Source organism: Theropithecus gelada, chromosome 9 (genome assembly GCF_003255815.1).
Source record: "Theropithecus gelada isolate Dixy chromosome 9, Tgel_1.0, whole genome shotgun sequence".
NCBI lineage: Eukaryota > Metazoa > Chordata > Mammalia > Primates > Cercopithecidae > Theropithecus > Theropithecus gelada.
The window spans coordinates 87,622,617-87,649,864 of NC_037677.1; the positions used below are offsets into that span (position 1 = coordinate 87,622,617).

At 40.6% G+C, this 27,248-nt stretch overlaps 1 protein-coding gene across 1 annotated transcript in view; it reads left to right on the forward strand.

Moving 5' to 3' along the window:
- The first annotated feature begins 72 nt into the window (after nt 1–72).
- PCGF5 (polycomb group ring finger 5) overlaps nt 73–27,248 on the forward strand; it is a 120,039-nt gene continuing 92,863 nt past the window's right edge. Inside the window, exon 1 of the mRNA XM_025396911.1 lies at nt 73–155. The gene's annotated coding sequence lies outside the window, so the exon portion shown is untranslated. The remainder of the gene's footprint in view (nt 156–27,248) is intronic.

Consider the following 27,248-nt stretch of genomic DNA (forward strand, 5'->3'; position numbering starts at 1 on the left):
GGGCCGGCCCAGCCCCCGCCCCGCGCCGCTCGCACCCCCGCTGCCCCGCCCCGCCCCCGCCGGCGCGGGCTCCCTCACCTACCGCCCCACGCGCGCGCGCTCGCGCACCACGCGCCCCGCGCGGCCCGCCCGGATCGTGGCCTCTAGAGAGCAAGGTAAGGGCGATGCGCGGGGACCCAGGCGACTTCCCCGCCCGACGCGGCCCAGGGAAGTTTCTGGCGTGGCTGTTTTCCGCGGGGCCGGGGGGAGGCCCCGGGAACCGGGCGAGCCCGGAGGGCGGGAGGGGGCCGCCTCGCGCCCCGAGGTCACAACTTGCCTAACCTGACCTCGGTGCGGGCCGGTGGGCGGCGCGGCTGGGCTGGCGGCGCGCGGAGAGGGGCTGGAGGCGCGGCGGGGCCGGGCGCCGGGCGGGCAAGGGGAGGGCCCCGAGGAACTTTCTCTTCCCCAGAGGGGCGCCTTCCAGTCCCGGCCGCGGCCCCGCCGCGGGAGCAGCAGCTCCCTGGCTGGAGGGAGACCATGAAATGTGTTTGAAGAAGCTGACGCAGTTTGTGACGCTCGCGGCTTCCTGACGGGGACCGGTTGCAGCGGCGCCTCCGCCGAGGAGGGACGACCTGAGTCGGCGCTCGGGCCCTTCCCCCGCCGGCAGCCGCGCGCCCGGGCGCCTAGTTTGGGGGCCGCTGGCTCGGGGCGCGAGCATCTGCTCCCGGCTGCGCGCGTCGCTTCCGTTTTGATTAGCTCAGGTTATTATATAAGATGTCACGGAGAGGAAAGGGGCGATCGAGAGGCGCGTTGGGGAGGGCGCGGTGGCCTTCCGCGAGTGGCAGGGAGGGACAGGAGGCAGTACCCGGCGGCACCCACCTGTACGCCCTCCGCGCCCCCTGCGGGCGCTGCCCGCGCGCGTGCCGGGGTGGTGGGGTTGGGGGGCACTGACGGTCGTGCCCGGTGCTCCCCTTCCCTCCCCGCCAACACTCGAGCAGCGGCCGAAACGTGCTATTTTTTCGCCGCCACCTCTCCTGGGTCTACACGTTTCTGACTCCAGGCGTTTGTACTTTGAAACATTTGTTTAATATTAAGGAAGCTGCGTGTGCGGCCGTCATAGTACACCCGGAACGTGTGGCCGTGAGCTCCAGGGCGGTGAATGAATCATCGCCCCGCGGACCGGGCCCCGATGATTCATGCGGGGTACACACACGCGCGCGTACTCGCTGTGTGCCTCTGACCCAGGGAGAGCGGCCCCTCTGCAGTGATGACGCCCGGAGGGGTGGGGGAGACTTAGTGCAAAAGGACAGCGGGGTCCCCCCCGTCCACAATAACTTCGGGGGGGGGTTCAGGGACGCCCGGAGGAGTGGGGGAGACTTAGTGCGAAAGGGCAGCGGGGTCCCCCCTTCCACACTAACTTTTGGGGGGTCAGGCTCCGCACAATCCCCAAAGCTTGTTTCGCGTTCTTGAAAGAGTTACAAAATTCCACCTGGCTACATTAATCGGTCGAGGAGCGCTGGTTCGCTGCAGTGCTGGGTCCTGTCTCATTCAGTATTTGGTGTCAAGTGAGGGAGGTATCAGACTCTGAAGGAATCCTCCTAGTAACTGCGTCTACCTAAATAGCTCTAAAGTAATTAGAAAAATTTAAAAAGTGGATCTTAAAAGAAAAATGTGACTCCTTAAGACTAGTTTTTTGAGGGTTTTTAAAAGCCAGATCCTAAAAGGAACCTCGTTTGCCATTAATGGATACAGAATTTTTCCCACTGTGATCACTCTCGAAGATTAACTTGACTCATTCCCACCTCACATTAGTAAGACTGAATAAAGTTTTCTCATCATTTAAGACTCACCTCAAACGGCGTCTAGTCAGCTAGGGCCTCTTGATCGCCTTCATTATCTCCTGTCCCCTCCCCGCAAGGAGCCACCCATAGTACTGTTTTATTTTCTTCACAGCGCTAAATCGCTATCTGATCTTACTTTGTTTAGGAGTTCTTTAAGTCTGATCTCTTCTTATTGGAATGTAAGCTCCACTGCGGCAGGGGAGCTTCACTGCTAAACCCTAGCACCTAGAACAGTGCCTGGCATACATGAAACACTTAATATCTGTTGACTCGTGAATGAATAAACTCTTTTCCAGGTTTCTTGGTAGGACTGTTTTTGACAGTTGACATTCAGTGCTTTTTTTCCCCTTTTTTTGGGGGGGGGGCGGCAGGGGGGAAAGTCACCAAATTGATGCAGTTCTAATTTTCTTCTTTTTTCCTCCTGGTTTTCTTTTGATTGATTTTCTCCTCTGTGATGTTAACCTACAGAGCAAGAAGGGTTTAAGCATCATATCCTAAGACACTTAGTAAGAAGAAAGATAAAGCATGTGGAGCCCTGTCAAGAGAAAGTATGTTACTATGTAACTTCTGGATGATTAAAAATATTGTCTGTGCTACTTGAAGAAAAAGTGCAGGATATTGAAATGGAATCAGCAAAGTCAAATCCCACAGTCCTATGTTTCCACTCATTTGGAATACTAATATTTCCGTATCTTCCCTCCCCATTGCCTGGAAAACAGCCTGAAGTTTAGCTGCAGTTTGGGAAGGTTCATAATAGATACCACTTAATATGAAGGTTTTTTGTTTGAGACAGAATCTCACTCTGTTGCCCAAGCTGGAGTGCAGTGGCACAATCATAGCCTCAACCTCCCAGGCTCAAGTGATCCAATATGAAGTATTAATTTAATCAAATGAAAACAGGATTTATGCTGCAGAGGCCTTAACTCTGATTTGTTGTTGTTCATGTCGGTAATGCCACAGAAGAGTAGATAAAAGGAGTTATTTAAAATTGTATTTTAAACATCTTAAATGGATTCTAAAGAATTACAGCTATAATAAGTCAGTGATATAATGTAAGGAGGATTTGAATGTCATGTTTAATATCCCTTTAGAGGATAAACTTTGATAAAATTTATATTATAAATAAACTTTGGAGGCATGTTAATTAGTCCCAGTCTTGTAGCAATATTTTCAGAACTTGATACTTCTGAAGTTACTGCTGAAGAAGAATGGGCTTCTAGCAGTTCACTTTCCATAATAGTAGCTGGGATCACTTGCAGAAGCATAATCTCAAGAGTAAGCTCAGAGACGATAGAATTTTAAAGCTAAAGGAGACCTTGAAATTACTTGGCGCAGTTCATTCCTTTTTAATCAATCCCTTTACTAAAGAAACTAAGGCATGGTGAGATGGCTTGCCTAAGGTACAGGGTACCATAAAGAGCTTAAGTGGTTGGAAGTTCCTGAATTAGCCAGAGCTGCTGTAGGTGGAGAAGACTGGTTTCTATCGTTAGTTGATTGTCTGCCTTTTGCTTCTGAACTCTCAGGAAAAAATAATGTCTTATTCACCTTTGTATCCTCCCATGTGCCTGGAACATCTAGGGGCTCAACAAATGCTAATTGAAAGCAGTTGGATAAATGGGTTTTAAGTTGAAAATATATTTAGGAAGTGAAAAAGCAGGAAAACATATCTCCTTTCCACATTGAAGAAGTTTTCTGACAAGAGGATTAGATGTTGGCAGTAAATAACCTTAGAATTAACCTTAGAACTTCTACAATAATGAAACTGTTTAATCTTTATGCCTCCAGTTTTTTTTAAAGCTTAAAACTTGTAAGTGTGCGTGTTCGCTTACTTGGTATAATTACTGGAGGAACAGTAGGAGACAAGAGTCGGGACATCTGATAGGTCTTGCCTCTGTCGCAGCCAGTCAGATTTGGGGCTAAAACACAGCTCTGCCCCTAATAAGCAGAGCTTTCCACAGCAAGTTACTTAACTTTTTGGAGCTTTCTGTTATCTCTGAAGTGGGGATAATGCCATCTACCTTGAAGGATTATGTGAGACTGAGATAATGTATATTTATAATGTGTGTGGTGTATAAAAGGCTCTTAATAAATGGTAACTGCTATAGTTATGACTACAGACTTGTGTGACCAAGGGGGCAGCTTAATCCCTCAGAAGTTTCAGTTTTTTCAATCAGAGAATTGGTGGTCAGGATAGGGGAGGGGAATTACTGATCTCTAAGATCTTGTCCAGCTCTGTGGTTTCAGGAACCAATAAAGAAATATACAGTTCTGCAATTTTAGTTTAAGGTAATTCATATATTCTTGATCCAACAAGAACTACAAAAATAATTAGTTTCTAGACCTTCTTAAAAATTTGTCTAAATTAACTTTTATAATAAGTACATTTTCATTATTTTATATGCTATATGATGGATATGAAGTTAATTTGAATATTTCAACCTCTCATCCAGCTTATTTTATATATAAAGCAATATAAGGAGTATACTGGTTAATTAGACATAGATACTCTTTCTTTAAGAGGCTTAAGAGTTACGTAGCACACATAAGACAGATAACTAAAGGCTGTTTTACATGGGAGAACTGTTAGAGAGGCATAGAGAAAATACTTTGTGAATTCAGAGGAGGAAAAGACTTTCTAGCCAGAAAAAAAAAAAATTGGGTAAGACTTAATTAGGGAATTTTGAACAAGGCCTTAAAAAATTGAGATGACTTCAACCGGCAGAGATGTAGAGACCAGTCTGTGCTAAGACTTGAAGGTAAGAATATATGAGCATATCCAGGGTTGGAGAAGAATGTGGTTAAACTGGAGGTTGAGGAGCCTAGAGGCAGTATAATGGGAGAGAATGCTGCATGGGGAGGGGAAATTAGGACTATATTGTGAAGCACCTTGAATGCCAGGCTAAGGAGACTGTTTAGTAGGCAGTAGATAAGTATCAGAAATATTTTAAATGGGGGAATGATGTGATCAAGACTATGCTTTAAGAGATTAATCTTCATTGTAGGAGCCACAGGTAGTCCATTTAAGTAGCTGTTGAAATATTCTCCAGAAGAGAAGTGATGAGAACCTAAATTAGAACCTAAGTTAGAGGCAGGTGAGTTGGGCAAGATACTGTAGAAGTAAATGAAACAGAACTTGTTGGCAGTTGGATGTAGGAATTGAGGAAGAAATCAAAGACAGAAGCTGAGTCACTTAAGTTGATGTTGGCAAGGATTGAAATAGGAAGGGACACTAGTTAAGCACCTGCAAGTAGTGTGCAATCAATAAATATTTGTCTAATTAATGGAGGTGATTATTGGTTTGGATTTGGATTTGTTAACTTGTGTGTGCCTATGGAATATCCAGATGGATGAGAGCCATTAAAAATAGAGAAAGATTTGGGGCATCCTTATGGAGGTGATGGTGAACCTGTCAGAACAGTTCAGAGTGTGGTGAGCAGAATAGAAGGCTAGGATAGAGCCTTGTAAACGCCAGTATTCATGGGCTTGAGGTAGACAGGATGCTGAGAAGAAAGAAGCAGGAGGAGGATGAGGACAAGATAGGGCAAAGAAAGATGAGGAAGGAAATTTCAGAGGAGACTGATAGGGTAGAGGATGGGCTGAGTTGAAGGCTGGGAAAAGGGCATGAGATTTGTCAGTGAGACCATTGTCAATAGCCTTCAAGGAACAGAATCAGTTGGGCAGTGGTGATTACTGGGGACAAGTCAGCTAGTTACCTGAAGGATGCTGACTTAGGAAGGAAACGGGGAAAGCAAATGTAAATTGTGACTGGGCTGTGAAAATCAGAGGCTGGGGGTAGGGAGGAGGCAATGACTTGAGGCAAGCAAAAGTGTCAATGAAACTTTCTTAATAACCACCGGGCACGGTGGCTCACACTTGTAATCCCAGCACTTTGGGATGCTGAGGCGGGCAGATCATGAGGTCAGGAGTTCCAGACCAGTCTGGCCAACATAGTGAAACCCCGTCTGTACTAAAAATACGAAAACTTAGCCAAATGTGGTGGTGTGCGCCTGTAATCCCAGCTAGGGACGCTGAGGCAGGAGAATCACATGAACCCAGGAGGCTGAGGTTGCAGTGAGCCGAGATTGCACCATTGGACTCCAGCCTGGGTGACAGTGAGAGACTCCGTCTCAAAACAAACAAACAAACAAACAAACAAAATACCATAAGGAAGGTTTGAGAACATTTGTGTGTTGTGCGTAGAGTGGTTGCAAGTGGAGAGGAAAGGAATGCAGATCGGGGGAGGACGTAGGAGGGCAATTAATACACTAGGCTCTCCTCAAGTAGGAGAGATAGGATAGGGTAACCATACATGCAATTGCCCAGGGCAGTGCCAGTTCATACCAGTTTAATTACAGTGTAATATCTGGATACAGGATAAAAGTGGATAATAATGCCCACTTTTAATCTTAATAGAGAGCCTATTTTTGAATAATTGAATTGATTACCCTAATCATGATGCACATAAAGAAGTTGCTTGTGGGAAAATATGGCAAAAAATAAAGAAATAAACGATAGGCTGATTGGAAAGGGAGAAATAAACCTTTGTTTGAAGATGACATGATTGTTTATGTAGAAAACTGAAAGACTCAACAACAACAAAAAAAACCTCCTGGAACTAATAAGCAATTACAGCAGTGTTGTAAGAGACAAGGCTAATATATGAAAGTTCATCACTTTTCTATATACCAGGAATTAACAAGTGGAATTTAAAATTAAAAACAATCCCATTTACCTTAGCACCTCAGACAAAATGGAATACTTAGATATACATCTAAAAATATATGTATAAAATCTATGTGAGGAAAACTATCAAATTTTGATAAGGAAGAATTAAGTAAGTGGAAATATATTCCATGTTCATGGGTAGAAAGACTCAATATTGTCAGGACTTCTCAACTGTATTCATATATTTAATGTAATCTCAATCAAAATCCCAGCAAGTTACTTTGTAGATATTGACAAACTGACTCTAAAGTTTATATGCAGAGGCTAAAGACCTAAAATCGCACAATATTGAAGAAGAATAAAGTTGAAGGACTGACAGTACCTAGCCTCAAGGCTTACTATAAACCTATAGTAATCAAGACAGTAGTACTGGCAAAAAATTAAACAAATGGATCATGGAACAGAATAGAGAGCCCATAAATAGACCCAAATAAATACAGTCAAGTGATCTTTGACAAAGGGGCAAAGGTAATACAGTGGAGAAAAGATAGTCTTTTCAGCAAATGGGGCTGAAACAACTGGACATCTATATGCAAAACAAAAACAAAAAAAAAAAGTTAATCTAGACACAGACTTCACCCTTGTTACAAAAATTAATTCAAAATGGATCACAGACCTGAATGTAAAACTGTAAATCCCCTAGAAGATAACATGGGAGAAAATCTGGATGACCTTGGGTTTGGTGATGACTTTTTAGATATGACATCATAGGCACAGCCATGAAAGAATTGATAAGCTGGACTTCATAAAAATTTAAAAATTTCTGCTCTGCAGAAGACATTATCAAGAGAATAAAAAGATGAGCCACAGACTGGGAGAAAATATTTGCAAAAGACATATCAAATAAAAGTTTGTTATCTAAAATATACAAAGAACTCTTAAAACTGAGCAATATGCAACCCATTTAAAAAATGGGCCAAAGACCTTAACAGATACCTCACCAGAAGATACACAGTTGGCAAATAAGCATATGAAAAGATACTGCACATCATATGTCATCAGGAAAATGCAAATCAAAACAACAATGGTATATACCACTGTACACAATTGAAATGGCCAAAATTCAGAACTCTGACAACAGCAAATGCTGACAACGATGTGGAGCAACAGGAAGTCTCATTTATTACTAGTGGGAATGTCAAACAGTACAGCTACTTTGGAAGACAGCTTGGTGGTTTCTTACAAAACAAAACATACTCTTACTGCACAATCCAGCAGTTGTGTTCTTTGGTATTTACCCAAAGGAGTTGAAAACTTGTGGCCACACAAAAACCTGCACACTGATGTTTATAGTAGCTTTCTTCATAATTGCCAAAACTTGGAAGCAGTATCATTCAGGATAAACTGTGGTACATCCAGGTAATGAAATATTAGTGCTAAAAATAAATAGCTATCAAGCCATGAAAAGACATGGAGGAAGCTTAAATGCATATTCCTAAGTCAAAGAAGCCAATCTGAAAAAGCTTCATACTGTATGATTCCAAGTACACAACATTCTGGGCAAGCAAAACCATAGAGACAGTAAAAAGATCAGTGGTTGCCAGGGGTTAGGTTGGAGGAGGGATGAACAGGCAGAGCACAGATGATTTTTAGGGTAGTGAAACTACTCTGTGATACAACGGTGTATACATGGTATTATACATTTGTCCAAATCCGTAGAATGTAGAAGAATACAAAATGCAGATGTGGCATGGAGGAAGAAAGAAGTTAGATGAAAGCAAAAGGAAATTTTGAGTTCTGAGGAGGAAAGTTGATGGCTGGGAGGTGGCTGCATTTGAAATGGGTTGATTCTTTTTTATTGATTTGCCAAAAGTAAGTGGGGAGTGAAGCGTAAAGTTGAAGTGGAGGAGTTGAAAAGGTTTGGAAAACTTTGGGTCTGCGCAGTGGGGAGCCAAAGGTGATGAGGGCTTGACAAGTTGCTGGAAGGCCTTAGCCTGGTGATAGGATGAATCACTCCTGTATTTCATGACTTTCTCCAGCAATGCTCAGAAAATTGGAAGTAGAGATGCTGTGAGTATCAGTGAAACTGCCAACTCCATATGGGCCCTTGGTTGAGTAGGAAGGCAAGTGACACTAGAGTGTCGATGGGTTGGGAGAATAGCAAGGGATATGAGTGTGTAATGGCTGATTCAGCAACAGTGAAGGAAAGGGAAAAATTGGAATGTGGAGGGAGGATCTGAAGGTAGTGGTGAAGGGCATGAAGAACTTTCAGGGTTATTGTGGAGGGATCAGTTCCAAGTAATGACAAAAATTCAAAGTGTGGCTGAGCTTGAGGATGTTAAGTGACACAGGCCAGTGGAGGTAGAAGATCATTGGTCTTCAGGAACTATGAGGCCAGAGTATCAACATGATTTTATATTAGTGTCAGTCTGTCTTTAAAACTATGGAGTATACCTCCTAAAGCCTTTCTGATCATTTAGTCCGTAGAGATGGAAAGTACCTTAAAGATAAGGTACTTTCCTTTATTTTAAAGATAAGGAAGCTTTAAAATTCTTTAAACATTCTTAGATATGGCCGGGCACGGTGGCTCAAGCCTGTAATCCCAGCACTTTGGGAGGCCGAGGCGGGCGGATCACGAGGTCAGGAGATCGAGACCATCCTGGCTAACATGGTGAAACCCCGTCTCTACTAAAAATACAAAAAACTAGCCGGGCGTGGTGGCGGGCGCCTGTAGTCCCAGCTACTCGGAGGCTGAGGCAGGAGAATGGCCTGAACCTGGGAGGCGGAGCTTGCAGTGAGCCGAGATCGCGCCACTGCACTCCAGCCTGGGTGACACAGCGCGAGACTCCGTCTCAAAAAAAAAAAAAAAAAAAAAAAAAAACATGCTTAGATATATGTGATTTGCTCAGGATTACAGACATGTGTGGCAGAGCTAGCTCTCAAAAGAACTGGGATCTCTGAATCTCAGTTAATATTGCCCTATAGGGCCGGGCACGGTGGCTCACGCCTGTAATCCCAGCACTTTGGGAGGTGGAGGTAGGCAGATTACTTGAGGTCAGGAGTTTGAAACCAGCCTGGCAAACATGATGAAACCCTATTAAAAATACAGAAATTAGCTGGGCGTGGTGGCATGTGCCTGTAATCTCAGCTACTCCGGAGGGTGAAGCAGAAGAATCGTTTAAACCTCGGAGGTGGAGATTGTAGTAAACCGGGATTGTGCCACTGCACTCCAGCCTGGGCCACAGAATGAAACTCTACTTCAGAAAGAAAAAAAAAAAAAAAAAAAAAAAACCCCCTAGGAAAAAAAAAAAAAAAAAAAAAAAAAAAAAAACCCTCTAGGGCAGAAGAAGTAATTAAAGTATCCACTGAACAAAATCTTAGAACACTTCCTTACCATACTGAGAAGTAGACACATGACTGTCGTACACCAACCAAATAAATTACTTCACGTCTATGGGGAATAGTATGGTTTTGGATGAGAAGCCAGGAATGGATGGGTCATATCTCTCCTTTATACACTTCCTCAATGGCAAAAAGGTGTTGGTTACCCTTGAACATAGGTTATTGAATACTCATAACTTTTATGTTTGCACCCAAGTTAAACTAACCTTTGTGGCAGCAGACACATAGTTATGTCAACTAGAAGTGAATTAAATGACTGAAAAAGATTTGCGCATAGGTCCTTAGTTTATTGTTTTCACAGCCATATTTAGTGGATTTCTCTTTCCTCACTGGGAATGTCAGGAAACTCACAAATGCCATGACAGGGACTACCAGCTTTGAGATCCTGTTTTTAAACTCAGAACTTTGAAAAGTAGAAAGTTCTTTCTCCTCATAAAATGTTAAAGGAACCCTTCATTAGATGTATGGAAGTTGGAATTAATCCTGATTCTGTCACTATTTGTGATGTTGCTAATCAATAATAAGTGCATAAGTTTCCTCATCTGTAGTGTAGGAAAAAATTATATCTGGTCTATCTCCGAGGTATTCAATGCGAAAACTCTTTGCAAGTAAATAGTGTTATGCAAATGTAAGTTATCACTATTACCATATGGGATGCAACACACACTGTGATGTTTAAGAGCTAAATTATTATTATTATTATTATTTTTGAGATGGAGTCTCACTGTCGCCCAGGCTGGAGTGCAGTGGTGCGATCTCCGCTCACTTCAAGCTCCGCCTTCCGGTTCACGCCATTCTCCTGCCTCAGCCTCCCGAGTAGCTGGGACTATAGGCGCCCACCACCACACCCAGCTAATTTTTTGTATTTTTTGTAGAGACAGGGTTTCACCCTGTTAGCCAGGATGGTCTCAATCTCCTGACCTCGTGATTTGCCCACCTCGGCCTCCCAAAGTGCTGATATTACAGGTGTGAGCCACCACGCCTGGCCAAGAACTTAAGTTTTAAAGTGTGTTGAATAAAACAACGAAGATTACTATTGAAATTTGGTGGGGGACTGGTTTAGGCCTTTAAAGTAAATTATGACAACTTTTCTCTTGTTATCCCTGTCATAGTGTATAATAATTCTGGCCAAGTGAGATTAAGGCAGTGTGTTTCATGACAAATGAAATTTCTGCCTTCGTAATTTATTTCCTTTAACCTTAAAAAAAGTTTTTGTATTGTAAAATATAACACATATACAGAAAATTTTTGAAATGTAAATACACAGTTTAATAAATTTTAAAAAGTGAACATCCATGTAACTACCACCCAGCTCAAGAAACAGACCAATTTAATTTGTTTTTCCTCATGGGCATCTTTTATTCTTCTGCTAGATGGTTGGCTTTTTTTTTTTTCCACGGAAGTCATGAGTCGTAGCAGGAGGCAATTATAAGGTTTGGCAAGTCCAAAATATGTACTTCTTTCAAGTGGAACAAGATCAAAAGTGTAATATTAATGTTCTATTCTGTAGTTAATCTTGTAACTTATGTCTTATTTCTAAAACTGTGAATTTAGTATTTAGGACAAGTGCTAGGTTTTCAGCCTTAAAGATTACATTCTTCAGACTAAGCATCTTCAGATTTGTGTCCTTTGGACAGAAGTAAAAGAAATTGTAATACTCATATGTGAGAAAAGTCCTTATGCTTGATTATTTGTTAAAAGTTCTGATCTTCCTTCCTTTGCTTGTCTTTAGAAGTAAAACAGCTAAGACTCCAGTGTTGATGATGATTTTGGGCAGCAAAGGTCTTGGAAAATACTTGATAGTTATCAAGGTAAATACCTTTCAACTTAGGCCACTGTGGGTTAGATATGTAGTGGCATGAAGGAGTCAGTGAAAAACCTTCACTGCATTAAAAAAAAATCTATATTTTTAGACTGGGCATGGTGGCTCATGCCTGTAATCCCATCACTTTGGGAAGCTGAGGTGGATGGATCACTTGAGGCCAGGAGGCGGAGACCAGCCTGGCCAACATGTTGAAACCCCGTCTTTATTAAAAATAAATAAATTAGACAGGTGTGGTGGTACATGCCTGTATCTCAGCTACTGGGGAGGCTGAGACATGAGAATCACTTGAACCCAGGAGGTAGACATTGTAGTGAGCTGAGATCACGCCACTGTACTGCAGCATAGGCAACAGAATGAGACTGTCTCAAAAAAAAAAAAGTGTTTTTATTTGTTTGATTATAATCTACTGTAATAAATCCTATCATGCTTTAAGACTAAGTTAATGAATTAATAGATTAAAAATAGATTACAAGTCTTGTGGCATCTAGAAGGATTCTCTTGAATATTTTTAATGATTAAAAAATAAAGAGTAATAAACATTAAAATAATTGGGAAAGTATCTAATCAGGCATGTCTGTAAAATACAGAAAAATTATGGCTGTTAAAAGAAATTGATAAGGATTCATCTTTGGTGGCAGTCTCTGTGGTTTTGAGATTTAGTTAATGAGACTTCAGATTAGAACTTGGTAGATGGAACCCATGTGTTTACTGTCAGTCTCTCCTGCAACACGATTACAGTCATGGTAAATATGAGAAGAGGCAACAGTAGAGAAGAGGTATCAGCAAATTTTTGGAAGATTAAAAGCAAATAGACCTGTGGCAACTGCCTTAGTATAACGGAGGAAGTTGATACCTAAGTGCCTTTAACTGAGGTTGAGAGGAGATGCTGGGAAGAAACAGCCACTGTATCCCCTATAATTCCAGAAAGTTTCCGGTTTAAGTTTCTGGAATTAGAGGCTTTGGAGTGGGACATAAGCCTGAAAATGAGGGATAGGTGGAAAATCTGTAAGGGAACTAGACCCTCACTTCACTTCTCCTATGTCATACAGCAAGATTAAGTCTTTGACAGAGACGGGGCATGTTTTTTCGGAAGAAATTAAAGTAAAATAGAGGTTCTGCATTTAGGATGCCAGACAAAAAAGAGGAGAAAGGTAAAACAATCAACTGAAAAAGGAATTTAATGAAATTCAGCTCACTAAACAGTGAAACTCCATACTCTTCCCCAAGCCCTATCCTAGGATAGGTAATTCAGTCAGGACTGGAGGTCTCTTCTCTGGGTAAAATAAGCAGCCTTAGAAGGACTTATAGAAACTGACATTTGAGGTCTAACGGTGAAAAAAATGGCTTAACACCCATTCTTTCTACAGTGAGCCCATCATTCAACAACCCTATAACCCTCCTCCCTCCTCCGCCTACCCCTGTGAACATGGAACTTGCAGTCAGTTTTTTGATGCTTTGTTCTTAAATGTAAATGAATATGAGACATTTGAAGAAGGCCTTCAGTAAAAAAGGCAAAACCCAAAACAAATGAACAACAACAAAAAAATCACAGGGAAAGCAGAAATGCAAGGAAAAGGAAATGAAAATAATCAAGGCCGTAACACATATAATTAATATGTTAAGAGAGAATGTATTATTTCTATAAAATAAAAATGGGGACTGTGGAAAAGTAATAATCAGAGAATAATGAATCTTAGATTTTAAAAATTAAATGGCAAAAACTTTCATTGGGTGTACCAGAATATAAAATAGAAATTAAAAGCAAAAAGATGGAAAATAGGAAAGGAAAAATAGAATTAGAGGACTGGTTCAGCAGGTATAATATCATACTAATAAGAGTTCCAGAAAGAGATTACAGGGAAAGGTAAGGGAGAAAAAATTACCAAAAAAGTAATGCAAAAATTTCCTAGAACAGGAAGACATGCATTTGTAGATTAGCCAGTAGAATAAATGAAAAAAAGACCACAAAAGATATGCAGGTTACAAAATAAATCATTGTAAAATTTGAAAATACTAAGGAAAATGAGAATATCTTAAATTCCTGAAGACAAACAGGTCATAGCTGGGTGTGGTGGATCATGCCTGTAATCCTAGCACTTTGGAAGGCTGAGGTGAATGGATCTCTTGAGTCTAGGAGTTCAAGACCAGTGTGGACAACATGGCAAAACCCCGTCTCTACAAAAAATACAAAAAAGTTAGCTGGGCGTGGTGTGCATGCCTGTAGTCTCAGCTGCTTGGAGCTGAGGTAGAAGGATTGCCTAAGCCCGGGAGGCAAAGGTTACAGTAAGCCGAGGTCATACCACACCACTGCACTCCAACCTGGGTAACAGGGGGAGACCATGTCTTAAAAAAAAAAAGAAAGAAAAGAAAAAAAGAAGAGGTCACATGCAGAAAGATTTAGAGGTCGAATGGCACTAGATTTCTTAATGGCAACACTGGAATCTAAGGACTATGAATGAATTCCTTCAGAATTCTGAGGGACATGATTTTCAATCTAGAATTTCAAAGACAGACAAGTGGGAGATAGAATAAAGACATGTTGAGGCCATGAAAGATCTCAAAAATTTATTCTCTGCATCATTTCACAGTAAGCTAATGGACAGTATGTTTTATAAAAATGTGGGTATAAACCAAGAAACAGTAATATATGGAATTCCGGAAACAGGTAGTCAAACACAGGAGAAAAACAAAAGAAAATTCTGGAATGACGGTGAAGAGAAACCTCAGATGATATTAGAGCAGCAGGCCTATCGAGAAGCCAGTCCAGATCAGAATAGGAGGAAGGATTACTCAACAAAAACAAATACAAAACTGATAAATGATGTGATACATTTGGCCAAGTGTAAAATATTCTTCAGAAGGGGGTTCTAGTTCCCCAGGAAGTAGCATTTGGGTTGAATTATTGATTTTTAAAAGCTGGTAAATGGAAAGGCTTGGTTGGCAGCTATTTTCCAGCTAGTTTGGAAGTATTTTAATAACAATTGGTGTAGCTGTACCAAAAGACACAGACAAAATGTTGACCCTGGCCACACCTGACTGCAAGGTAGTCTGGGAAAAAACATTGGCATAACTATACAGTATCATGAGATGGGAAAAAAATAAGTTAGTGTACAATGGGACAGCCATAATTATATCGATAAATGTCTAAAATTAATAAATCGAGACAGCAGTTTAAACATTTAGGAATATGCAATTAAATATCAGAAGAAATAGCTAAAATTTTAAGTAGTTTGCCTTTGGGAGTGACTGGAGAGGTGAGGCAGGGTATTGCTGTTTCTCTTTCTTTTTTTTTTTTTTTTGAGACAGGGTCTTGCTCTGTTGCCCAGGCTGGAGTGCAGTGATGTGATTACAGCTCACAGCAGCCTTGACTTCCCAGGCTCAAGCAATACCCCCACCTCAGCCTCCCAAGTAGCTGGAACCACAGATGCAATCCACTGCACCCGGCTAGTGTTTTAAATTTTTGTAGAGACAGGGTTTCACCATGTTGTCCAAGCTGGTCTCAAACCTCTGGGCCAGGCAGTCATCCCACCTCGACCTCCCAAAGTACTGGGATTACAGGTGTGAGCCCCTGTACCTGGCCTGCTGTTTCTCATGTTAAACCTAGTAGTATACTTTGAGTTTAAAAATAATTTTCATGGGTTACTTTGATTAAAAATAGTAAATTAAAAAAAAAAAGTAATAGTAATAAGTAGTTTGGAAAATGATTTACTTGTGTCCAGAGCCATTCCTTTCAATGGCAAAAACTGCAATTACTTTTGCACCAACTAATATGTGAAGCATTATTATTTGGAAGTTAGATTCATACCCCATAACTGTGATTTCAGCACTCACTCTGTCTCAGCATCTTTTGGGGGAGCTTTGAGAAAATTCAAATGACTCTCCTATCTCAAGATTCTGACTTACTTGGCTTTGGGTAAGCCCTAGGGAATTAGTAATTTTTAAAAGCTTGCTAGCTGCTTCTGATAAAGAGCTAGGGCTAATTCATCTAGCCCAGGTAGATTAAGCGTCTTTGCTTGCTTCCTAAACATCTTTTGTATTCTTCCCATCCTGTCCTCTCTCACTACTTCAGTTTCAAGTCAGGTCCTCTCTGTCCTCAGATCTGAACTAGTGTGGTCTCTTTTAAGTCAGAGGAATAGGAGGAAAGCAAGGGAGAGACATGGGAGAGGTGAGTTAGATTGCCCATGAATAATGAGAGTGGCTGTCAGAGAGCCAATATTTGTTTCTTTTTTTAAAAAAAATTTAGTCTTTTAAAATTTTATTTTAACTTCAGGGGTACAAGTGCAGGTTTGTTGCATCAGGAAACTTGTGTCATGGGGTTTGTTGTACAGATTATATTTCACCATCCAGGAATTAAGCCTAGTACCCATTAGTTGTTTTTCTTGATCCTCTCTCCCCTTCTACCCTCCACCCTCCAAAAGGCCCCAGTGTGTGTTGTTTCCCTCGGTGTGTCCATATATTCTCATCATTTAGCTCCCACTTGTAAGTGACAACATGTGGCATTTGGTATTCTGTTCCCATGTTAGTTTGCTAAGGATAAGGGTCTCCAGCTCCAACCATGTCCTTGCAAAGGACATGATCTTGTTCTTTTTTATGACTGCATAGTATTCCATGGTGTGTATGTGCCACATTTTGTTTATCCAGTCTATCATTGATGGGCATTTAGTTTGATTCCATGTCTTTGTTATTGTGAATAGTGCTGCAATAACATATGCATGCATGTGTCTTTTTTGTAGAACTATTTATATTCCTTTGGGTATATACCCAGTGATGGGATTGCTGGGTTGAATGATATTTCTATCTTTAGGTCTTTGAGGAATTGCCACACTGTTTTCCATGGTGGCTGAAATAATTTACACCCCTACCAACACTATATAATGTTTCTTTTTCTCCACAACCTCACCAGCACCTATTATTTTTTTTACTTTTTAACAGCCATTCTGACTGGTATGAGATGGTATCACATTGTGTTTTTGATTTGCATTTCTTTAATGATCAGTGATGTTGAGCTTTTTTTCATTACATTATTGGCAGCATGTGTGTCTTGTTTTGAAATTTGTTCATGTGCTTTGCCCACTTTTTAATGGAGCATTTGTTTCTCGTAAATTTGTTTAAGTTCCTTATAGATGCTGGATATTAGACCTTTGTCAGATGGGTAGTTTGCAAAATTTTTCTCCCATTCTGTAGGTTGTCTGTTTATTCTGCTGGTAGTTTCTTTTGCTCTACAGATGCTCTTTAATTAGATCCCACTTGTCAACTTTTGCTTTTGTTGCAGTTACTTTTGGTGTCTTCATTATGAAATCTTTGCCCATGTCTATGCCCTGAATGATAGGTTGTCTTCCAGGGTTTTTGTAGTTTTTTGTTTTACATTTAAGTCTTTAATCCATCTTGAGTTAATTTTTGTATATGGTGTAAGGAAGGGGTCCAGTTTCAATCTTCTGCATATGGTTAGCCAGTTATCACAGCACCATTTATTGAATAGGGAATCCTTTCCCTATTGCTTATTTTTGTCAGGTTTGTCAAAGATTGGATAGTTGTAGGTGTGTAGTCTTATTTCTGTGTTCTCTGTTATGTTCCATTGGTCTATGTGTCTGTTCTTATACCGGTACCATGCTGTTTTGGTTACCATAGCCCTGTAGTATGGTTTGAAGTTGGGTAGCATGATGCCTCCTGCTTTGTTCTTTTTGCTTAGGATTGCCTTGGCTATTCAGGCTCTTCTTTGGTTCCATATCAATTTTAAAATAGTTTCTTCTAGTTCTGTGAAGAATGTCAATGGTAGTTTAATGGGAATAGCCTTGAATCTATAAATTGCTTTGGGCAGTATGGCCATTTTTACAGTATTGATTCTTCCTATCTATGACCATGGAATGTTTTTCAGTTTGTATCATCTCTGATTTTTTTGAGCAGTGGTTTGTAGTTCTCCTTGTAGAGATCTTTTACCTCCCTAGTTAGCTGTATTTTTAGCTATTTTATTATTTTTGTGGCAGTTGTGCATGGGAGTTCATTTGTGATTTGGCTCTTGGCCTGACCTTTGTTGGTATATAGGAATTTGATTTTAGGCTAGTGATTTTTGCATATTGATTTTGTATTCTGAGATTTGCTGAAGTTATTTGTCAGTTTGAGAAGCTTTGGGGCTGAAACAGTGGAGTTTTCTAGATATAGCAGTCTATCATCTAAAAACAAGGGTAGTTTGACTTCCTCTTTTCCTATTTGAAGGCATTTTATTTCTTTCTCTTGCCTAATTGCCCTGGCCAGATTTATTTTATTTTATTTTTTATTTTTTATTTTTTTTTTTGAGACAGAGTCTCACTCTGTCACCCAGGCTGGAGTGCAGTGGCACAATCTTGGTTCACTGCAAGCTCCACCTCCCAGGTTCATGCCATTCTCCTGCCTCAGCCTCCCAAGTAGCTGGGACTACAGGTGCCCACCACCACGCCTGACCAACTTTTTGTATTTTTAGTAGAGATGGGGTTTATCCGTGTTAGCCAGGATGGTCTTGATCTCCTGACCTCATGATACGCCCACCTTGGCCTCCCAAAGTGCTGGGATTACAGGTGTGAGCCACCACGCCAGAACTTTGAATACTATGTTGAATAGGAGTAGCAAGACGGCATCCTTGTCTTGTGCTGGTTTTCAAGGGGAATGCTTTCATCTTTTGCTCATTCCGTATGATGTTGGCTGTGGGTTTGTCATATATGGCTTTTATTATTTTGAGGTATGTTCCTTCAATACCTGGTTTATTGAGAGTTTTAAACATGAATGGATGTTGAATTTTATTGAAAGCTTTTTCTGCATCTATTGAGATAATCGTGGTTTTTGTCTTTAGTTTGTGTTTAGTTCTGTTTATGTGATGAATCACACTTATTGATTTGTGTATGTTGAACCAACCTTGCATCCCGGGGATGAAGCCCACTTGATGGTGATAGATAAGCTTTTTGATGTGCTGCTGGATTTGGTTTGCCAATATTTTGTTGAGGATTTTTGTGTCAATGTTCATGAAGGATATTGGCCTGAATTCCTTTTCTGTTGTTTTTCTGCTGGGTTTTGGTAGCAGAATGATGCTGGCCTCATAGAATGAATTAGGGAGAAGTCCCTCCTTTTCAGTTTTTTGGAATATTTCCAGTAGGAATGGTAGCAGCTATTCTTTGTACAATTTCAGAACTCATTATTGGTCTGTTCAGGGATTCAGTTTCTTCCTAGTTCAGTCTTTGGAGGGTGTATGTGTCCAGGAATTTATCAATTTCTTCAAAATTTTCTGGTTTATAAGCATAGAGGTGTTTATAATATTCTCTGATGGTTGTTTATATTTCTGTGAGGTCAGTGGTAATGTCCTCCTTATCATTTCTGACTGTGTGTGTTTGACCTTTTCAATTTTTTGGAATAGTTCTCATAGGGATGGTCACAGCTCTTCTTTGTACAATTTCAGAACTCGTTATTGGTTTGCTCAGGGATTCAGTTTCTTCCTAGTTCAGTATTCAGAGGTTGTATGTGTCCAGGAATTTGTCCATTTCTTGTAGATTTTCTAGTTTATAAGGATAGATGTGTTTATAATAGTCTCTGATGGTTGTTTGTATTTCTGTGAGGTCAGCGGTAATGCTCCCCTTATATCTGATTGTGTGTGTTTGAATCTTCTCTTTTCTTATTAGTTTAGCTAGTTGTCTATATATTTTATTATTTTTTTCAAAAGCAAGCTCCTGGATTCATTGATCTTTTCAATGGTTTTTCATGTCACAGTCTCCTTCAGTTCAGCTCTGATTTTTGTTATTTCTTGTCTTCTGCTAGCTTTGGGATTTGTTTGCTCTTGGTTCTTCAGTTCTTTTACTTGTGATGTTAAGTTGTTAACTTGAGATCTTTCTACCTTTTTGATATGGGCATTTAGTGCTATAAATTTCCCTCTTAACACTGCCTTAGCGGTGTCCTGGAGACTCTGTTACATTGTATCTTTGCTTTCATTAGTTTCAAAGAACTTGATTTCTGCCTTAATATCATTATTTGAGACTCTGGTACGTTGTGTCTTTGCTGTCATTAGTTTCAAATAACTTCTTGATTTCTGCCTTAATTTTATTATTTACTCCCAAGTCATTCAGGAACAGGTTATTCAATTTCCATACAATTGTATGGTTTTGAGTGAATTTCTTAGTCTTGAGTTCTAATTTGATTGTGCTGTGTGGTCCAAGAGACTGTTACTATTTCAGTTCTTTTGCTTTTGCTGAAGAGTGTTTTACTTCCAATGATGTGATCAATTTTAAGAGTACATGCTTTGTGGCAATGAGAAGAATGTATATTCTGTGATCCAGTGTTGCGTATATATTTGATCCAGTGCTGAGTTCAGGTCCTGAATATCTTTGTTAATTTTCTGTCTCAATGATCTGTCTAACATTGTCAGTGGGGTGTTAAAATCTCCCACTATTATTGTGTGGGAGTCTTAAGTTTCTTTGAGGGTCTCTAAGAACTTGCTTTATGAATCTGGATGCTCCTGTGTTGGGTACATACATATTAGAATAGTTAGATCTTGTTGACTCAAACCCTTTACCATTATGTAATACCCTTTGTCTTTTGTAATCTTTGTTGGTTTAAAGTCTGTTTTGGCAGAAACTAGGATTGCAACCTTTCCTTTTTTTTTTTTCTTTTTTTTTCTGCGTTCCACTTGCTTGATAGATTTTCCTCCATCCTTTTATTTTGAGTCTATATGTGTCTTTGTGTGTGAAGTAGGTCTCTTGAATACAGCACATCAATGGATTTTGACTCTTTTTCCAGCTTGCCATTCTGTCTTTTAATTGGGTCACTTAGCCCATTTACATTTAAGGTTAGTATTGATATGTGTGGATCTGATCCTGTCATCATGATGTTAGCTGATTATTTTGCAGACATGTTTATGTGGTTGCTTTATTGTGTCACTGGTCTGTGTACTTCAGTGTATTTTTGTAGTGGCTGGTAATAGTCTTTCTTTTCCATATTTAGTGTGTCCATCAGGAGTCTTGTAAGGCAGGTCTGGTGGTAATGAATTCCCTTAGCATTCGCTTGTCTGAAAGAATCTATTTCTCCTTTACTTGAAGCTTAGTTTGACTGGATGTGAAATTCTGGGTTGGAATTTCTTTTCTTTGAGAATGTTGAATATTGGCCCCCAATCTCTTCTGGCTTGTGGGATTTCTGCTGATAGGTCCTTTATTAATCTGATTGTCTTCCCTTTGAAAGTGACCTGGCCTTTCTTTCTCGCGGCCTTTAACATGTTTTCTTTCATTTTGACCTTGGAGAATCTGATGATTATGTGTCTTGGGGATGTCCTTCTTATGGAGTATCTTACTGGGATTCTCTGCATTTCCTAAATTTGAAGGTTGGCCTGTCTAGCTAGGTTGGGGACATTCTCATGGATGATATCCTAAACTATGTTTTCCAAATTGGTTCCATTCTCCCCATCTCTTTCAGGTACACCAGTCAGTGGTAGATTCAGTCTCTTTACATAATTCCATATTTCTTGGAGGTTTTGTTCATTCCTTTTCATTCTTTTTTTCTCTATTCTTCTCCATCTGTCTTATTTCAGAAACACAGTCTTTAAGCTCTGAGATTCCTCTACCTGGTCTATTCTGGTATTAATACTTGTGAATCCATTATGAAATTCTTAGAGTGTGTTTTTCATCTCTGTCAGGTTGGTTACAGTACTCTTTACTGGCTGTTTTGTCTGTCAGCTCCTGCAATATTTTAGCATGATTTTTAGATTCTTTGCTTGGGTTTTAATGTACTCCTTTAGCTCAGACAGTTTGCTTTTATCTGTATTCTGAATTCTACTTCTGTCATTTCAGCCATGTTGTCCTCAGCCCAGTTCTGAACCCTTGCTGGAGAGGTGACACAGTCATTTGGAGGAAAGAGGACACTCTGGCTTTTTGAGTTTTCAGTGTTCTTGTGTTGATTCTTTCTCGTCTTTGTGGGCTTATCTACCTTCAGTTTTTGAGGTTGCTGACCTTTGTTTTGTTTTGTTTTTTTCTTTTTTAAATCTGGCTACTTTTCTGTAGTGCTGCTGTGGTTTGCTAGGGGTCTGCTCCAGTCCCTAGTGGCCTTGGACTTTTCAGTACCTGGAGGTATCACCAGTGAAGGCTGCAAAGCAACAAAGATGGCAGTGTACCCCTTCCTGTGGGAGCCCCATCCCAGGGAGGTATGGACCTGTTGCCAGCCTGAACACAGAGGTAGGAGGTACCTGGAAACCCCAGTTGTGAGATCTCACCCAGTCAGGAGGAACAAGATAGGGGACCTGCTTACAGAAGCAGTTTGGCCAAATTTTTTAGAACGGCTGTACTGTGCTGGGGCACCGCCTCTGCCCCTAGTTGGCTTGGGATCTCCAAGCATGAGGCTGGGACAGCTAAGTCACCCAGACAGCAAAGACGGCAGCCCACCCCTCCTTCTGGGAGCTCTTTGCCGAAGGTTTTCAAATTTCTGTCAGCCAGAAAACATCAGTGGGGGGTGGCTGGAGGCCTGGGTTGGGAGCTCCCACCCAGTGAAGAGGAATAGGTCGGAGATTCGCTTAAAGAAGCAGTCTGGCCATGTTTTGGTAGAGCAGCTGTGCTGCGCTGGGGGATCCCATCTGCCCCCGTGGGTTTGGACTCTCCAAAGCCCAAAGCTGGAACAGCAAAAATGGCAGCCACCCCCTTCCCCAGGAACTATGTCACAGCTCTATGCAACACTGTTGTCCTGCCTGTCTGGAATTCCAAGCCAGTGTCATCCTGTGAGGTGCTGTGTAAGTGGGGCCCGCTGACCATCACTGCCGAGCACCCTGGATTCAGCCTCTTTGCTAGGGGTAAGTATGGAGGTCTAACCTGCCTCTTTGCCTAAGTTGTAGTTACTTTTGCCAGGAAACCCGGAGCTGGATTATGTAAAGCTGCTGGGTTTCTGTGTGTGCCTGAGTGGCTGCTCTGCCAAGACTCCAGATAGTTCTGGACACACAGGTATTTCTGTGTGTCGGACTGAAGGCCCTAGTGGTGTGGTTTCATGAGGGGTTCTCCTAACCCGAGGGTTGCAAATATTGGTGGGGCAAGCGTGGTTTCCTTGGGTCACACATTCACTCACTGCTTCCCTGGGCAGGGCAGATTCCCTTGACTCCGTGTGGCTCCCAGGTGGGCCATCATTTTGTCTTGCTTTTCTCTGTTGTCTGTGGGTCAGGTTGTTTCCTTGATTAGTCCCAGTGCAGGCACCTGGATGTTTCAGTTGAAGGTGCTGTATTTATTTGCCCCTTTCATTCCTGTCTTTGACAGCCACACACCCTAGCTGCTTCTAGTCAGCCATCTTGGCCACTCCCTGCTTCAAAATTTATTTCTTTATGTTTTGCAGACAGTAGTTACATTGATGACCTTATCTTGAATTTCCTGTGGAGTAATTTTAGAGCTCAAGTTCAAGCAAATTTTAACTTAAAACCATTTTGTTATTCCTTTACTTTTAATGTTACCTCTTGGGCTAAATCAGCTGTACACTCAGGTTGCCCTCAAGTTATTTGATCGCACCTGGATTTTGCTCCGACTCTCACAGCCGTGGTCCACCAGGCATTCATTCACCAGTTAGCAGCATTGCCAGGTTGCAACTGGGATCACCAGCAGTTTTCATAGCTCACTAGTTGTCTATGGCGAGAATTCTTAGAAGGGTGATTAGCAAGCAAGAGATGAAGGAATATAAAAACTGCATGATTTCACAAGGTTAGAAGTCTTGCTGCGTTGAACTTTCAATGAAAGAAATTTTGTATATCTAAAAGAAATGTTTATTGTGTAGATGAAATAAATATTTTAGACCTCAGGGAAAAACATTTTATATATATATATATATTTATATGTATAAATATATATATAACAAATTAAAATGTTTAAAATGTCAAGTTACAAAGTTTCTTTTGTACCTTTCACCAGTTCCATTCCCTGCCTCCCTAGATTCAACTAGGGATGTACTAGTAACTGTTTCACATCAAGCCAATGCCCTGCTCCATATATTGATAGGACTTGCCTCTAACATTCTTTCCATGTATAGGGAGCTGTCCCAGGTGGTTTCTGGGGGACTGCTTTACATTTATATATATTTATACTGCTGGATCAAAGTGTGATCTTCAAAGTGAGGGTTTACTTCATGTAATGAGTATTATTTAGAACTTGCCCACTCAATGCAAGACCAGTGAGAATCGCTAGGCCAGTGATTCTCATACTTGAATGTGCACAGAATTACTGGGAATGGCATTACATTGCAGATTCTGGTTCAGTTAGTCTCAGGTGGGGTCTGAGATGCCGCATTTCTAAGTCTCCCAGGAGATGCAACTGGTCTGCAGACCACATTAGAGAAGCTTCTGGCTAGTGGTTCTCAACCCTGGTTTCATATTAGAATTATCTGGGGACTTTTAAAAAATACTGGTATCTGGGACCTATCTGTAGTGATTCTGATTTAACTGGTCTAGGATGGGGCCAAGGCATGACATATACATATATAAGATAGATATATAAGATTTGACACTAATGTGCAAATCGGTTTGGGAACCACTGTTACAAGTTCTGCACACTTTTGCTGTGATAGATAAAGATCTTCATGTGCAGATTTTGTAGTGATCTGACAGGCACCTTACTGAGCTTTTATGATGTGAATGCACCTGCTTTGTAGATACAGTCCATAGAGGAGGGATTCCTCTTCACTACTAGATTCCCAGAGGTGAAGTAGAGGTTGCTATCAGAGAAGCACACCTAAGAACAAAAAAATCGTCTTTTCGTTAAAAAACCCTGCAGCTATCACTTGATATAGGAAGGAGATTTGAAGTGATAAATGAATGCAAAGTTGGTATCTCTTGATTCACAGAGTCCTTCTGTTTTCTACATCCTTTCAGTAAGAGATCCTGGGGAAAGTATGTTATATACACAACTTCAATGCTTCATGTTTTCTTCAGAGAAGTCTATATATTTACTTCTTACTATCTGTATGTATATGTTTACCTATAAACATATGTACCTGAAAAAGTTCTGTGTAGCCAGAATTCTAGTATTTATTTTTCCTTTGCCAATTATTTAGAAAAAAAATTAGAGTATTTTATATACAGTTACTTGTCCTAAAAACTGAGTGACTTAACATCTTGATGAAAGAACTGTTGTTATTCCTAAGATCTTTCAATGCTAAGGGCAGATGAATGATTCTATTGGCTATAAATCATAGGCCTTTAGGTCAGTTCAAATGTTAATTGTTTTATTATTATTACAAGAAAGACCCTAGAAGCAGAAAATACAATTTTATTTATATTAAAATTATGCTAATTGCAATTTCTTAGAAACAAACTTTAAAACCAGTGGATTAAAATTAAATATAATTTTCCTGCTAAGAAATTGCAATCTTCTCACTTATGTACCCACTATTTCATTATAAAGTAGACTTTGATTTTATTTCCTTAACGTTATCTTGTCTACTTCATGGCCACTGCCTTCATTTGGATTCTCATTCACGTTCATTTCCTCACTGACCCTCGCTACCTCCCTTCTTGCCCCTTAGGAATCTTCTGCCAGAGTCCTCTCTTGTGGAGGTAGTAGGTCTTTGGCTCCTGCTTGTCTGAGAAAAAAAGTCCAAATCTACAGAGTGTCATTTGGATCCTGCTGACCTACCCAAGCTTTTTTCCACCCTTATCACTTGTCATTTCCCTAGAGAGCAGTTTATTCATTTCTTAGCTGAGATGAAGGATCAGGAAAGAAATATTGGAGGCTTGAAGAGAAAGGTAAAGAGGCATACAGAGTGGTTTGGGAGAAAGGGAGAGTATTGCACTAGGGAAATGAAGTTTGATTGCTAGGCAGCATTTAAGGTCTACTGAGATAGGTGATTATGGATTTAAAATGAGGTTAGCTAGCATGTGGCTGCAGGAATACAGGTGTGGAGAAGGTGGAGTCTTGCATTCTGCCAGGGCCTGACTAAGACATTCCACTTCTCATCTCTGCTTCTGCATAATTGCTATGGCCTCCATCTGAAACACATTCCTTCTCTTCTTTGCCTGGCAAAATCTTCTTTTATGACCCTGATTGATAATTTTCTCCTTTTTCCAGACATCCTCTCTTGACCTTCATGATTCTTGGTCATCTCCCTCCGTTTTATCCCCATTTTTCCATGCCATGAAAGGTATTTGTTCATACCTATCTCCGCTAGACAGTGCACTCAGCGAAGGCAGGGAGGTGATGTTTTGAAATCCCAGTTTATAACATGGTGCCTGGCACACAGTAGACACACATAATAATATATGCTAGATAAATGAATATAAGATTTCTCTGTAAAGTATTGAGAATCTACACCTGCTGTTTGAGGTTCAAGATGAATTCTACTTAGTAAAATATGACATAAAAACTGTATTGCTTTAATTTCTATTCTGATATACCCTTATCAAATATCCAAGTTAATAAGATCTTTCCATATATACATACATATGTACATGAAAATGGAAGAAAGTTAAAAAGACCAAAGAATATACATAAATATTAAATATCTAGGATAACACACTTCATAGAGCCCTGCACAGTGCATGGAGTTTATCTGTTCTTTTTCACTTAGGCCTTCTTGCCTAGTAGGAAACAGTTACAATCCTAAGAAGCATCTGAGTCAGTATTGAGCACATTAATATTTTCATATTGAACACATCTATATTTTCAAGTTGCACTGAAGTTATGAGTATAAAAATGTAGTTTTGAAAGGTTTTCCTCAACCATGTGGAAACATATAGAGATTTTAACTGCTGAAACAATTTCAAATAGTTTACAAATCAATAAAAGCCAGACAGAAATTAAAGTGTACCTTTTTTCCTGAGGTTAGTATCTTAGTCTGTTTGTGCTGCTACAACAAAGCACCACAAACTGTGTGGTTTATATACAATAGAAATTTATTTCTCACTGTTTTTAAGGCTGGAAAACCCAACATCAAGGTATGGGAAGATTGGTCTCTGGTGAGGACCTACTTCCTGGTTTCCAGATGGCACCTGATCCCTGTGACCTCACATGGTGGAAGGGAGTCGCAGGCTCTCTGACATCTGTTTTATAAGGGCACTAACCCCAATCATGTTCTCATGATCCAGTCACTTTCCAAAGGTCTGACCTCTTAATTCCATCACCTTGGGGGTTAAGATTTCAACATACAAATTTTGGGGGAATTCAGACATTCAGACTACAGCAGTAAGTGATTTCACAGTTTTCCTTAGGAGTGAGGAGACTTGAGTTCTGGTTGTGATGTGTCACTAAAGGTCTGTGGTGTCAGACAATCTGCCCCACCTCTCTAAGCTTTAGTTTCCCCCATGTATAAAACATGAGATTTGGTCTAAATTATTACCAAGGTCATTTTGAATCATCTGTGATTCTGGAAAGTTATGAAACACAGCCTGTAACCATGGTGAGGAAAGTTGATTGGTGGCTCCAGAAATAGACTTATTTTCTCCTTCTGTGTAACACTGATGCTCTCCCATTGGATCACTCTCTGGATGTTGCCTAAATAAACCAATTTCTTGATTTTTTCCCCTTAATGCTAAGTGCTTAAAAGTGAATGAAATATTGTCTTACATACCACAC